The 10,171-nt window shown below is 45.7% G+C and overlaps 2 long non-coding RNA genes across 2 annotated transcripts; both read right to left on the bottom strand.

Annotated features, from left to right (window-relative positions):
• Positions 1-1,026: 1,026 nt before the first annotated feature.
• On the bottom strand, positions 1,027-3,089 carry LOC143316064 (uncharacterized). The gene is made up of 3 exons (XR_013076231.1): positions 3,001-3,089; positions 1,672-1,697; positions 1,027-1,052 (listed from the first exon to the last, which is right to left on the bottom strand). It is a non-coding gene; the product is annotated as an uncharacterized LOC143316064 (long non-coding RNA).
• Positions 3,090-5,415: 2,326 nt separating this feature from the next.
• Positions 5,416-5,893, bottom strand: LOC143316063 (uncharacterized). Its single transcript, XR_013076230.1, has 3 exons — positions 5,829-5,893; positions 5,691-5,781; positions 5,416-5,446 (listed from the first exon to the last, which is right to left on the bottom strand). It is a non-coding gene; the product is annotated as an uncharacterized LOC143316063 (long non-coding RNA).
• Positions 5,894-10,171: the final 4,278 nt, after the last annotated feature.

Genomic DNA, 10,171 nt, shown 5'->3' on the forward strand with positions numbered 1-10,171 from the left:
TGACTGATGATTTTCTTTCACAGGGGAATGCTAGAGTGGATGCAGCACTAGGGTGGAGGAGGGGGCTTCTGCCCCCTGGGGACATTTTATGAAGCTCCTGAGTATATTACATTATATAGTATTGTACAGTATATTATTTTGTTCTGACATGAGTAGAATATTTTCTGAAAGTGTGGTGTCTTGATGAGTAACAGAGAGGGGTAACCTCACGGTGTCAACAAACTCTCTGGCCGCGGAAACCTAACGGTGACAACGCAAGCGGTACTCCTCAATTAGGACCAGTTGCTCGGGTGAACTCCATACAAACTGGTTGGCCACAAGTCAGGAAATGCTTCCAAATCAACACTTTGTTTCTCCAAAGGTGGGGAAAAGCAGAGTAGAACACACCAGTACATGAAGCCTTGTGCCACTAGGAGGCAGCGCAAGATGGAAAAGTCAATCCCATATTGTCCTGTTGCAGACACTGGCTGATATTTCACGAAAATACTGACACCGTGAAGTTCCAAACCATGTTTCCAAGCTTACTTTCATCCTTCTGTCAGAAGTCTCATCCATAAAACGTGTCTTTTCTGTCCTCTGTTGATTTTTTCAGTTGAAGACAGAGAACACATAACACATTTATGGATCTATCTCAATTAATAAGCTTTATAAAATGTCACCTAGATTTTGTTTTGTTCAGCATAACCCCTTACTTCCACTTCTCCAAGTTACCCAGGGGGGCCATGCCCCCTCCCATAACCGCCCACCCCCCGCGTCAGACTTCAGCAACCCCCGGGTATCGAACCAGCTTCTGCCTCACTGAGACAGGTGCTCCCCAAGCACCAGAGTTACCCACTGAGCTACCAAGTCCTGCAGCATAGTAATATTTATAGAAGTTGGAATAGTAATTCTAATACTGATGACTCCTTCTTACTACTGACGACTACTTCTACTGACGACTCCTACTACTGACGACTCCTTCTTACGACTACTACCTACTAACGACGACTCCTACTACTGACGACTCCTTCTTACGACTACTTACTACTACTGACAACTCCTACTTACTACTACTACTACTGACGACTCCTACTACTACTGACGACTCCTTCTTACTACTACTGACGACTCCTACCGACGACTACTTACTACTACTGACGACTCCTTCTTACTACTACTACTTACGACTACTGACGACTCCTTACTACTACTACTACTGACGACTCCTTCTTACTACTGACGACTACTACTGCTGACGACTACTCCTACTGACGACTCCTTCTTACTACTGACGACTCCTTCTTCCTACTGACGACTCCTACCGACTGACGACTCCTTCTTACTACTACTACTGACGACTCCTTCTTACTACTACTGACGACTCCTACCTACTAACGACTCCTACCTACTACTACTGACGACTCCTTCTTACTACTACTACTGACGACTCCTTCTTACTACTACTGACGACTCCTACCTACTAACGACTACTGACGACTCCTTCTTACGACTACTGACGACTCCTTCTTACGACTACTGACGACTCCTTCTTACTACTACTGACGACTCCTACCTACTAACGACTCCTTCTTACTACTACTACTTACTACTACTGACGACTCCTACCTACTGACGACTCCTACTTCTTACTACTGCTGACGACTCCTTCTTACTACTACTGACGACTCCTACCTACTGACGACTCCTTCTTACTACTACTACTACTGACGACTCCTACCTACTGACGACTCCTACCTACTAACGACTCCTTCTTACGACTCCTTCTTACGACTTACTACTACTGACGACTCCTACCTACTAACGACTACTGACGACTCCTTCTTACTACTGACGACTACTTACTACTACTACTGACGACTCCTTCTTACTACTACTGACGACTCCTACCTACTAATGACTCCTTCTTACTACTACTGACGACTCCTTCTTACGACTTACTACTACTGACGACTCCTACCTACTAACGACTCCTTCCTACTAACGACTCCTTCCTACTGACGACTCCTTCTTACTACTGACGACTCCTTCTTACGACTTACTACTACTGACGACTCCTTCTTACTACTACTACTGACGACTCCTTCTTACTACTACTACTGACGACTCCTTCTTACGACTTACTACTACTGACGACTCCTACCTACTAACGACTCCTTCTTACTACTGACGACTCCTTCTTACTACTGACGACTACTTACTACTACTACTGACGACTCCTTCTTACTACTACTGACGACTCCTACCTACTAACGACTACTTACTACTACTGACGACTCCTTCTTACGACTTACTACTACTGACGACTCCTTCTTACGACTTACTACTACTGACGACTCCTACCTACTAACGACTCCTTCTTACTACTGACGACTCCTACCTACTAACGACTACTGACGACTCCTTCTTACTACTACTACTGACGACTCCTACCTACTAACGACTCCTGACGACTCCTTCTTACGACTTACTACTACTGACGACTCCTACCTACTAACGACTACTTACTACTACTACTGACGACTCCTTCTTACTACTGACGACTCCCTACTACTACTACTGCTGACGACTCCTTCTTACTACTGACGACTCCTTACTACTACTACTGCTGACGACTACTACTACTGACGACTCCTTCTTCCTACTGACGACTCCTTCTTACTACTACTACTTACTACTACTGACGACTCCTTCTTACTACTACTGACGACTCCTACCTACTAACGACTCCTTCTTACTACTACTGACGACTCCTTCTTACGACTTACTACTACTGACGACTCCTTCTTACTACTGACGACTACTGACGACTCCTACCTACTGACGACTCCTACCTACTAACGACTACTGACGACTCACTACTACTGACGACTCCTTCTTACGACTTACTACTACTGACGACTCCTACCTACTGACGACTCCTACCTACTAACGACTACTGACGACTCCTACCTACTAACGACTACTGACGACTTACTACTACTGACGACTCCTTCTTACGACTTACTACTACTGACGACTCCTACTTACGACTACTGACGACTCCTACTTCTTACTACTACTGACGACTCCTTCTTACTACTGCTGACGACTCCTACCTACTGACTACTCCTACTGACGACTCCTTCTTACTACTACTGACGACTCCTACCTACTGACGACTCCTTACTACTACTACTGACGACTCCTTCTTACGACTTACTACTACTGACGACTCCTACCTACTAACGACTACTTACTACTACTACTGCTGACGACTACTCCTACTGACGACTCCTACCGACTGACGACTCCTTCTTACTCCTACTGACGACTCCTTCTTACTACTACTGACGACTCCTACCTACTGACGACTCCTTACTACTACTACTGACGACTCCTTCTTACGACTTACTACTACTGACGACTCCTTCTTACGACTTACTACTACTGACGACTCCTTCTTACTACTACTGACGACTCCTACCTACTAACGACTACTTACTACTACTACTGCTGACGACTACTCCTACTGACGACTCCTACCGACTGACGACTCCTTCTTACTCCTACTGACGACTCCTTCTTACTACTACTACTGACGACTCCTTCTTACGACTTACGACTACTGACGACTCCTTCTTACGACTACTGACGACTCCTACCTACTGACGACTCCTTACTACTACTACTGACGACTCCTTCTTACGACTTACTACTACTGACGACTCCTACCTACTAACGACTACTTACTACTACTACTGCTGACGACTACTCCTACTGACGACTCCTACCGACTGACGACTCCTTCTTACTCCTACTGACGACTCCTTCTTACTACTACTACTGACGACTCCTTCTTACGACTTACTACTACTGACGACTCCTTCTTACGACTTACGACTACTGACGACTCCTTCTTACTACTACTGACGACTCCTTCTTACGACTTACGACTACTGACGACTCCTTCTTACGACTTACGACTACTGACGACTCCTACCTACTGACGACTCCTTACTACTACTACTGACGACTCCTTCTTACTACTGACGACTCCTTACTACTACTACTGACGACTCCTTCTTACTACTGACGACTCCTACCGACTGACGACTCCTTCTTACTACTACTACTGACGACTCCTACCTACTAACGACTACTGACGACTCCTTCTTACGACTTACTACTACTGACGACTCCTACCTACTAACGACTCCTTCTTACTACTACTACTTACTACTACTGACGACTCCTACCTACTGACGACTCCTTCTTACTACTACTGACGACTCCTACCTACTGACGACTCCTTACTACTACTACTGCTGACGACTACTCCTACTGACGACTCCTTCCGACTGACGACTCCTTACTACTACTACTGCTGACGACTACTCCTACTGACGACTCCTTCTTACTACTGACGACTCCTACCTACTAACGACTCCTACTTACGACTACTGACGACTCACTACTACTGACGACTACTACTGACGACTCCTTCTTACGACTCCTTCTTACTACTACTGACGACTCCTTACTACTACTACTGCTGACGACTCCTACCTACTAACGACTACTGACTACTACTACTGACGACTCCTTCTTACTACTACTGACGACTCCTTCTTACGACTTACTACTACTGACGACTCCTACCTACTAACGACTACTGACTACTACTACTGACGACTCCTACCGACGACTCCTTCTTACGACTTACTACTACTGACGACTCCTACCTACTAACGACTACTGACGACTCCTTCTTACGACTTACTACTACTGACGACTCCTTCTTACTACTACTGACGACTCCTACCTACTAACGACTCCTTCTTACTACTACTGACGACTCCTTCTTACGACTTACTACTACTGACGACTCCTACCTACTAACGACTACTTACTACTACTACTGCTGACGACTACTCCTACTGACGACTCCTACCGACTGACGACTCCTTCTTACTCCTACTGACGACTCCTACCTACTGACGACTCCTTACTACTACTACTGACGACTCCTTCTTACGACTAACGACTACTGACGACTCCTTCTTACGACTTACTACTACTGACGACTCCTTCTTACTACTACTGACGACTCCTACCTACTGACGACTCCTACCTACTTACGACTACTGACGACTCCTTCTTACTACTACTGACGACTCCTACCTACTGACGACTACTGACGACTCCTTCTTACGACTACTGACGACTCCTTCTTACTACTACTGACGACTCCTACCTACTGACGACTCCTTACTACTACTACTGACGACTCCTTCTTACTACTGACGACTCCTACCGACTGACGACTCCTTCTTACTACTACTACTGACGACTCCTACCTACTAACGACTACTGACGACTCCTTCTTACGACTTACTACTACTGACGACTCCTACCTACTAACGACTCCTTCTTACTACTACTACTTACTACTACTGACGACTCCTACCTACTGACGACTCCTTACTACTACTACTGCTGACGACTCCTTCTTACTACTACTGACGACTCCTACCTACTAACGACTCCTACTTACGACTACTGACGACTCCTACCTACTAACGACTCCTTCTTACTACTTACTACTACTGACGACTCCTACCTACTAACGACTACTGACGACTCCTTCTTACGACTTACTACTACTGACGACTCCTACCTACTAACGACTACTGACGACTCCTTCTTACGACTTACTACTACTGACGACTCCTACTTACGACTACTGACGACTCCTACTTCTTACTACTACTGACGACTCCTTCTTACTACTACTGACGACTCCTACCTACTGACGACTCCTTACTACTACTACTGCTGACGACTCCTACCTACTTACTACTACTGACGACTCCTTCTTACTACTACTGACGACTCCTACCGACGACTACTTCTTACGACTTACTACTACTGACGACTCCTACCGACGACTACTTCTTACGACTTACTACTACTGACGACTCCTACCTACTAACGACTACTGACTACTACTACTGACGACTCCTACCGACGACTACTTCTTACGACTTACTACTACTGACGACTCCTACCTACTAACGACTACTGACGACTCCTACTACTTACTACTACTGACGACTCCTTCTTACTACTACTGACGACTCCTAACTACTGACGACTCCTACCTACTAACGACTCCTTCTTACTACTACTGACGACTCCTTCTTACGACTTACTACTACTGACGACTCCTACCTACTGACGACTCCTTCTTACTACTACTGACGACTCCTACCTACTGACGACTCCTTCTTACTACTACTGACGACTCCTTCTTACGACTTACTACTACTGACGACTCCTACCTACTGACGACTCCTTCTTACTACTACTGACGACTCCTTCTTACGACTTACTACTACTGACGACTCCTACCTACTGACGACTCCTTCTTACTACTACTGACGACTCCTTCTTACGACTTACTACTACTGACGACTCCTACCTACTGACGACTCCTTCTTACTACTACTGACGACTCCTTCTTACGACTTACTACTACTGACGACTCCTACCTACTGACGACTCCTTCTTACTACTACTGACGACTCCTTCTTACGACTTACTACTACTGACGACTCCTACCTACTGACGACTCCTTCTTACTACTACTGACGACTCCTTCTTACGACTTACTACTACTGACGACTCCTACCTACTGACGACTCCTTCTTACTACTACTGACGACTCCTTCTTACGACTTACTACTACTGACGACTCCTACCTACTGACGACTCCTTCTTACTACTACTGACGACTCCTTCTTACGACTTACTACTACTGACGACTCCTACCTACTGACGACTCCTTCTTACTACTACTGACGACTCCTTCTTACGACTTACTACTACTGACGACTCCTACCTACTGACGACTCCTTCTTACTACTACTGACGACTCCTTCTTACGACTTACTACTACTGACGACTCCTACCTACTGACGACTCCTTCTTACTACTACTGACGACTCCTTCTTACGACTTACTACTACTGACGACTCCTACCTACTGACGACTCCTTCTTACTACTACTGACGACTCCTTCTTACGACTTACTACTACTGACGACTCCTACCTACTGACGACTCCTTCTTACTACTACTGACGACTCCTTCTTACGACTTACTACTACTGACGACTCCTACCTACTGACGACTCCTTCTTACTACTACTGACGACTCCTTCTTACGACTTACTACTACTGACGACTCCTACCTACTGACGACTCCTTCTTACTACTACTGACGACTCCTTCTTACGACTTACTACTACTGACGACTCCTACCTACTGACGACTCCTTCTTACTACTACTGACGACTCCTTCTTACGACTTACTACTACTGACGACTCCTACCTACTGACGACTCCTTCTTACTACTACTGACGACTCCTTCTTACGACTTACTACTACTGACGACTCCTACCTACTGACGACTCCTTCTTACTACTACTGACGACTCCTTCTTACGACTTACTACTACTGACGACTCCTACCTACTGACGACTCCTTCTTACTACTACTGACGACTCCTTCTTACGACTTACTACTACTGACGACTCCTACCTACTGACGACTCCTTCTTACTACTACTGACGACTCCTTCTTACGACTTACTACTACTGACGACTCCTACCTACTGACGACTCCTTCTTACTACTACTGACGACTCCTTCTTACGACTTACTACTACTGACGACTCCTACCTACTGACGACTCCTTCTTACTACTACTGACGACTCCTTCTTACGACTTACTACTACTGACGACTCCTACCTACTGACGACTCCTTCTTACTACTACTGACGACTCCTTCTTACGACTTACTACTACTGACGACTCCTACCTACTGACGACTCCTTCTTACTACTACTGACGACTCCTTCTTACGACTTACTACTACTGACGACTCCTACCTACTGACGACTCCTTCTTACTACTACTGACGACTCCTTCTTACGACTTACTACTACTGACGACTCCTACCTACTGACGACTCCTTCTTACTACTACTGACGACTCCTTCTTACGACTTACTACTACTGACGACTCCTACCTACTGACGACTCCTTCTTACTACTACTGACGACTCCTTCTTACGACTTACTACTACTGACGACTCCTACCTACTGACGACTCCTTCTTACTACTACTGACGACTCCTTCTTACGACTTACTACTACTGACGACTCCTACCTACTGACGACTCCTTCTTACTACTACTGACGACTCCTTCTTACGACTTACTACTACTGACGACTCCTACCTACTGACGACTCCTTCTTACTACTACTGACGACTCCTTCTTACGACTTACTACTACTGACGACTCCTACCTACTGACGACTCCTTCTTACTACTACTGACGACTCCTTCTTACGACTTACTACTACTGACGACTCCTACCTACTGACGACTCCTTCTTACTACTACTGACGACTCCTTCTTACGACTTACTACTACTGACGACTCCTACCTACTGACGACTCCTTCTTACTACTACTGACGACTCCTTCTTACGACTTACTACTACTGACGACTCCTACCTACTGACGACTCCTTCTTACTACTACTGACGACTCCTTCTTACGACTTACTACTACTGACGACTCCTACCTACTGACGACTCCTTCTTACTACTACTGACGACTCCTTCTTACGACTTACTACTACTGACGACTCCTACCTACTGACGACTCCTTCTTACTACTACTGACGACTCCTTCTTACGACTTACTACTACTGACGACTCCTACCTACTGACGACTCCTTCTTACTACTACTGACGACTCCTTCTTACGACTTACTACTACTGACGACTCCTACCTACTGACGACTCCTTCTTACTACTACTGACGACTCCTTCTTACGACTTACTACTACTGACGACTCCTACCTACTGACGACTCCTTCTTACTACTACTGACGACTCCTTCTTACGACTTACTACTACTGACGACTCCTACCTACTGACGACTCCTTCTTACTACTACTGACGACTCCTTCTTACGACTTACTACTACTGACGACTCCTACCTACTGACGACTCCTTCTTACTACTACTGACGACTCCTTCTTACGACTTACTACTACTGACGACTCCTACCTACTGACGACTCCTTCTTACTACTACTGACGACTCCTTCTTACGACTTACTACTACTGACGACTCCTACCTACTGACGACTCCTTCTTACTACTACTGACGACTCCTTCTTACGACTTACTACTACTGACGACTCCTACCTACTGACGACTCCTTCTTACTACTACTGACGACTCCTTCTTACGACTTACTACTACTGACGACTCCTACCTACTGACGACTCCTTCTTACTACTACTGACGACTCCTTCTTACGACTTACTACTACTGACGACTCCTACCTACTGACGACTCCTTCTTACTACTACTGACGACTCCTTCTTACGACTTACTACTACTGACGACTCCTACCTACTGACGACTCCTTCTTACTACTACTGACGACTCCTTCTTACGACTTACTACTACTGACGACTCCTACCTACTGACGACTCCTTCTTACTACTACTGACGACTCCTTCTTACGACTTACTACTACTGACGACTCCTACCTACTGACGACTCCTTCTTACTACTACTGACGACTCCTTCTTACGACTTACTACTACTGACGACTCCTACCTACTGACGACTCCTTCTTACTACTACTGACGACTCCTTCTTACGACTTACTACTACTGACGACTCCTACCTACTGACGACTCCTTCTTACTACTACTGACGACTCCTTCTTACGACTTACTACTACTGACGACTCCTACCTACTGACGACTCCTTCTTACTACTACTGACGACTCCTTCTTACGACTTACTACTACTGACGACTCCTACCTACTGACGACTCCTTCTTACTACTACTGACGACTCCTTCTTACGACTTACTACTACTGACGACTCCTACCTACTGACGACTCCTTCTTACTACTACTGACGACTCCTTCTTACGACTTACTACTACTGACGACTCCTACCTACTGACGACTCCTTCTTACTACTACTGACGACTCCTTCTTACGACTTACTACTACTGACGACTCCTACCTACTGACGACTCCTTCTTACTACTACTGACGACTCCTTCTTACGACTTACTACTACTGACGACTCCTACC

This window comes from Chaetodon auriga, chromosome 23 (genome assembly GCF_051107435.1).
Source record: "Chaetodon auriga isolate fChaAug3 chromosome 23, fChaAug3.hap1, whole genome shotgun sequence".
NCBI lineage: Eukaryota > Metazoa > Chordata > Actinopteri > Chaetodontiformes > Chaetodontidae > Chaetodon > Chaetodon auriga.